The sequence below is a fragment of the Onychomys torridus genome, unplaced genomic scaffold (genome assembly GCF_903995425.1).
Source record: "Onychomys torridus unplaced genomic scaffold, mOncTor1.1, whole genome shotgun sequence".
Taxonomy (NCBI): Eukaryota; Metazoa; Chordata; class Mammalia; order Rodentia; family Cricetidae; genus Onychomys; species Onychomys torridus.
In genome coordinates, this window is record NW_023412924.1 from 41,688 (window position 1) to 48,476 (window position 6,789).

At 36.9% G+C, this 6,789-nt stretch overlaps 1 pseudogene; it reads right to left on the minus strand.

The window, feature by feature from the left end:
- Window positions 1–3,957: 3,957 nt before the first annotated feature.
- On the minus strand, window positions 3,958–4,879 carry LOC118576068 (annotated as a pseudogene).
- Between the last annotated feature and the right edge of the window lie 1,910 nt (window positions 4,880–6,789).

Here is a 6,789-nt window from a genome sequence, read left to right on the forward strand (position 1 = left end):
CTTTGAGGTCTGACTATGTCAACACTGTCGTCTTCTTTGATGTTCTCAAATTTCATTTACAGCATTGCATTTGAGTCTTTTCTTTTTAAGAATCCATTTTTTCATGAAGAGCACATTAGTAACAATCCAGTTGCTGTAACAGAATATGCTAGACCATCAATTTAAGAGGGAAAGGATAGTTTCGGTTTCATAGTTCCATGATGATACAGTCCTTCATGGCAGTAAGGTCAAAGCAGCAGAAGTTCGGAGCAGGTGGCACATTGCTGTCAGGAAACAGAGCAATAAGAGAGTGTAGGGCCAGACTAGAAAGCCTCAAAAGCATATGATCAATGAAATGATCAGTTTCTTCAAGCTGTGTCTGCACATCCTAAAAGTTCTGGCCTTTCCAAATAGCAACACTAGGTAAATTCAAACCCATGACCCCATCTTAAATATTTCCTATTCAAACCAAAGCATGCCAGCCCTCATCCCCATATGCTGATGGTCCGCACTTGATGCATACAGCATTCAAAATAACTTTAATGGCCTCATTATCTTAATCAGTCTGAGCACTAGTCAAAAGTCCAAAATCTTAAGGCAGATTCTGTAGTGATGTATTGTGTGCCCTAATAAACTTGCATGGGGATCAGAGGAAAGAGCCAGCCACTAGATTAGGCATAGAGGTCAGGGAGTGGTGGCACACACACTTAATCCTATCAGTCAGGAGGCAGAGATCTCTGTGAGTTCAAGGCCACACTGAAAACAGAGCCAGGCAGTGGTGGCACACACCTTTAATCCCAGTATTGAGAAGCACACAAGCCTTTAATCCCAGGAAGTGAGTCAGGCCAGAGAAAGGTTTGAGGAAACAGGAACTCACTCTCTTTAGGCTGGGGATTTCATAGAGGTAAGAACTAGTGCCTGGCTACTCTGCTTCTCTGATCTATCAGCTTTCACCCTGATATCTGGCTCTGGGTTTTTTAAGAAGAGACCACCTAATATTCAAACAACAATATTCTCAACTAATGACAACTGCAAGGTAACTTCTTAATTTGTAACTTATATCATAGAGAGTAATTATTTTAATTCCAAAAGGTAAGAATACTGGCATAGCAAGGAAATATTGGCCAAAGCAAGAACAATACCAAGCTGGGCCAATACCAAATCCTACAGCTCCATGTCCAGCCCATAAGACTTGAAAAGGAATCATCTCAGCTGCAAAGGGCTTGGAGGCCTCATCTGTGCAACTCTGCTTCCTGTGGCACACACAGCCTTTCTGCTGTCCCAACTCAATTCCAAGAGTGATACTTCCTTCAGCAGATGTATTGCACTGGCACCTCCAACTCCCTAGGGTCCCCATTGCTTTGTCTTCATGGCTTCACACAAAGTGCTCTCAGAATCCCCTTGCATGGATTCTGACCTGCCACACATTGTCTGGACACAGATGCTTGCCCTGACTCCCTCAATCTTGCATCTTTCATCTTTTCGACTGTAGTACCACATGGGTGACACTGGCAAGTTCTGCTGCCAGTTTTAGATGTATTGTGTACCCTTGCATCACAATTGTATTAGCTTCTTAGTATAAAGGAAAAATTCTTCTAGGAAGTTGCTATCCAGGATCCAGAAACTATTTCTTCATTCTGAGCTTAGGCACTCAGGTTTCAAATATATTTGTATTTTCACAATTTGGAATTTGTTTGTGGTTTTTGTTTGTTTGTTTTAGTTTGGTTTGGTTTGGGGTTTGTTTTGTTTTGCTGTATTTTATTTTTGTTTTTCGAGACAGGGTTGCTCTGTGCAGCATTGGCTGCCCTGGAACTTGCTCTGTAGACCAGGCTGGACTTGAACACATGGAGTTTGCCTGTCTCTGCATTAAAAATGCTAGGATAGCTGAGCGGTGTTGGTGTATGCCTTTAATCCCAGCACTCGGGAGGCAGAGGCAGGTGGATCTCTGTGAGTTTGAGGCCAGCCTAGGCTACAGAGTGAGATCCAGGAAGGCGCAAAAGCTACAGAGAAACCCTGTCTCAAAAAACAAAACAAAAAAAAAAAAAAGTGCTAGGCATAAGGTGTCTGCCACAATTGTCAAACAAGTTGGAGTCTTTAAAGGGTGTTGGTTTTCACACCTCAGGGAGATTTTGTTAATGACCTAATACAAAGGACCAGGGTTCACTTAAATGGAACTAATTCCTTTACCAATTACAGATGCTTTATATTCAAACCTCAGTCTTAACTCATACACTTTCCTTTCCATAGTCAGATTTATGTCTCTTTTTACTCACCTATTTCTGTACACCTGCCTGTCCATCTATTTGTATATATACACATATCACTGTAGATCTGAATGAGAGCAATTAGAAATAGCCACAACACAACCTGAATGTTGTCCTAACTTAAATTTTCTGCTATTAAACATATTGGGCCAGCACTTTTCAATTCAATCTCAATCCAGTTTTTAGAGGCACCTTAAGATTCTTTGCCACAGTATAACCATGAGAGACCAATAGGTCATCCTTACTCACCTCTGCAACATCATGTGTCAGGCTTAAAAGTATGGTATCTTTTCTCTACTTCCTGACATTCTAAACTCCCATTAGAATGGCCTCTTAAGCTCTGTGTGTAACAGTTGAGGCCTTATCTTGCTCCAAGTTTCAAACTGTTTCATGCTTCTGCTGCAAAGGAGGTTCAAAGGCCTTAGAACCACAAGGTCATGACAATCACAGCAACAACACTGCCTAGTGCCAATCTTCTGTCTGAGATACTTTGTGGAAAAGGTAAAGCATGAATTAGGGTTTGCATTTCCTGGAGAATTCATTCCCTGTGGCCCAAATGAAAACAGTGGGCACATTGTATACACACTCAGGAAGCAGAGCAAAATAAGAAATTGATGAGGCTATAGAAACTCAAGGCCTCCTTGTGCTGACCCACTTCCTCCAGCAGGGCTGCACCTCCTAAAATTCTATAACCTTTCCAATCAGTGACACCCAAACGGGAACTAAGTATCCAAAGTGAGACCAATGGGGCCTTTTCACATTCACTATAACAGTTTTGTTCTTTTTCCATTCAAAGTTTGTGTAAATTCTATAGTCATGTTTTCAAATAGTCTACATTGGGCTTTTTGCTTCTTTATACTGTTCAACTCATTTCCCTCTTTCTCATGTTGTTTCAACAACCAAAGAAATTACAAACTGTCATGGCAAGAATATTCCTGAATGATGCTGTAGACTTCATATAACTCAATATATGAAGCACAGTGCGTCTGTTCACCTTCTTCCTAATGAGATGCATGTGGAGATCTTGGCTAGAAGGTGGATCCAGATGACTGACTCATAGCCAAAGAAACATGTGAAAACAAAAGATAGCCGAAGGACAGACATGGTGTAAGAATTCAAATTTTCTTTTTATTGAAACAAAACACTTTAAAGTTGAGAACTTTAAATGAATGTAACATTAATATTTTTCCCTTCATGTAACTCTGAAATCTCAAGAAATACCTCTCTTAAGTGCTAAGGTGTTACCTTGCCATGTATCACATAAGTATTATTTATCTATGTATTGGTAATATAGCTAAAGATTATTTAAATGAATTACCCTCAAGAAATGATTAAGAGGGGGGAAATAGCTTTTAAACCAACCATTTATACACCTGAATTGATGTTTTATAGTAATAAAATCCAAAGAGTTGTGATATAGATTTTAAACCAAAAGTTTATTCATTTAATGAAGAAATTAATTTAATGAAATAAAATTCCACAGACAGTATGAATTTCAAAAACAACAAATAACTGGATTAGCTCGTAAAGTCATCTATAACTATTTTATAATAATATTACTAAACACATGCAATGCACAATTAACTTTTTAATCCTTAAATTAACCATATATAAAATTTATATCATATGCAAAACACAGGATCAAATATTATGATGTACTGCAAAAGATAGGAAAAGGTGATACAAAAAAATTAAAACACTAAGAAAATAATTATCATTTTGTATCCTTTTTCAGAGCACCCAAAACTTCCTTGTTTCTGAAGCTGTAAATAAAGGGGTTTAGCAGAGGAATCACAACTGTGTAGAACAATGAATATATTTTATCCTGGTTTTTACCTGGAGCAGAACCATGACCTACATACATGAAGACAAGAGGCCCATAGAACAAAGAGACAGAGAGCAGGTGGGCACTGCAGGTGAAGAAGGCTTTCTTTCTGCCCTTCTTAGACTTCATGTTCAGGACAGCAAATAGGACACGAGCATAAGAGACTACATAATGAAAAAGGTACCAATTTGTACAGAAGAAGCAATAATAAACATCAGCAATGCATTAAGAAATGGATCTGTGCAAGAGATTGTAAAGAGTGGGCAAGATTTCACAGTAGAAATGATCAATAACATTAGACCTACAGAAAGTCAATCTAAATTAATAACCCTACATGAACTGTAGGATTTAGAAAACCAAACATATATGGCATACTTATTAACACAGTGCAGAGTCTTTTGGACATCACAACTACATAGTGCAGAGGGTTGCATATGGCTACATAGCAGTCATAGGCCATCGCTACCAATAGGAAAATTTCTGTGGTTGCACTAAAACAAAAAAATAAAATTGGGAGAAAACCTCACCCAGAGATATCATGTCATTTTTATTTAAAATTTTTACAAGTATTTTTTGGAGTCACAGAGGATGAAGTACAAGCATCAGCAAAGGCTAAATTTCCAAGGTTAAGGTACATGGGAGTGTGAAGATGGGGATCCTTCCAGATGAGAGAGATTAAGCCAAGGTTGCCCACCATGGTGGTGACATAGATGAAGAATAACACCAGGAAGAGGGGGACTTGCAGCTCTGGACGATCTGTTATTCCTCTGAGAACAAACTCAGTCAGCAGGGTCCTGTTTCCTTCCATCATACCGCCTCAGGCTGCTCACTGCAAAGAGATGAGACAAAGAAAATATGACCAACACTCAATGAGAATAGATAGGATCATATTATACTTCACACTAGTACATGCCAAAATCTCCTTAATAAACAGGAACACAGTGTACTGTTTCTGCTTCTGAAGTCTCCCTAAAATAGAAAACATTTGCTGAACAATTTTGATGTATATATTTTAAACATGCAATTATCTGAAAAGTAACTAAGAAAGCATACTCATAGACATTGATTTACCTGGCGTTATGCACATTGACCTAAATAATTATAAATTACTTTCCATTTAATACATGTTAAGATTATGTTTCATTTAAATATATTTATAATATGTAACTTTTATATAAAATTAGAATGATGAAAATTCAAAATGCACTTTATAAATATTTTCAGTACAAGCTCAAATTGAGAAGTCTAACTGTATGAAGTACTGCTTTACACAATGGCGTTTTCACTCTGGTTTACAATGGGGTTTGAACATCTGACTCTCTCCAGTTCTCTCCCTCCTACGATGGTTCCATCACCTTCTCAAATGGCATCTTCCTACTGTCAATTCAGATATATCCTTCAAGTGGGAGAAGAGTGGATTGTGCTTTTTGTATTGGTTGTATTTGTCTGTCTATCATTCTAAGACATAAACAGGTCAAATAATAAGATGGCAATTTATAATATTTCTGCAACTTCTATCATTTTCATATATACTACCTGGTTATACATAAGAACAACCACAAATTTTGAATATTATTTTTTATGTATTTTTTCAACAAAATACATGTAAAGAAGCATTAATTCGTTTCTTTATGGGATTAAAGATGCCTGAGTTAAAATATAGTAATTTTTAAATTATAACAAAAAAAACCCTATTACTCATATTAATCCATGATGTTAAAATCCCTTCCATTTTTAGGGTAAAGCCCATATGCACATATGTGTACACATCTTGTTTACATGTTAATGGTAGATCAAAGAAATGAAATTTAAACATTCCTTTGTGCCCTGTAAATTAAGAATGTCTTTTAATATTTGAGTTGTTCATAGTTTTGAAGAGATTTTTAACAATGTCGTGGTGTTTCTTGTGCCTTGAATTTCCTTGAGGGAGATTGTGAAATGAAAGGTGCTATTTAACATTACAAAACACATGACCATAGAATGAATGGCCAATGTCTTCAATATCTGCATTCAGCATTATTGATGAACACTGTGTTTTATATATACAAAGAATTAAGTAGATAAAACATGAAGCTACCTAATATATAATGACCACAGAAATAACACACAAGGCAGAATATTTCACCAAGAAATGTGTTCCATCAATGTAATCAGTCAGGACAGTGGTGCCAGATTCTAGAATGCAGCAGGGAGAGCATTCTAGTTGGTTCTACTTTACACTGTTTCTGTAAAGATAAAAATGCACAATTCTGGGCATAAGATGGTTTGTGTGTTTTCATAACTGTGTTGTTGCTAAAATTGGAGCTGATCACTTAAAAATATCAGGTTTCAGAGTCTAATCATCCAATGAATTGAATAGTCATGGAGTATTAAGACAAGTCCAGCCCAATGGGTTTCCTACCAACATGTACTTTTACTTTTTTGAATCTTAGAAGTCATGTAGAATTAGCTAACAGCTCCATTCCCAAATCTGTGAAGAATTGCTTACATAATTCTTGAGAAAAGTAACCTTGAAGAAACTACTTTTGTCAAATCATATGCCTTATTTTTTAAAGGAGTGGAAAAGGAGATCTTTTTGAAGGAATAGGCAAGAAATAATCTTGAGGCAATGACAATATGTAGTTGAACTGAAATATTGTACAGAAAATTGCACAGGGCACACTTTGCTTTCTGTTCCTATTTAATAGAAAAACTACTCTGTGGAAATAGTTCACCTCCATT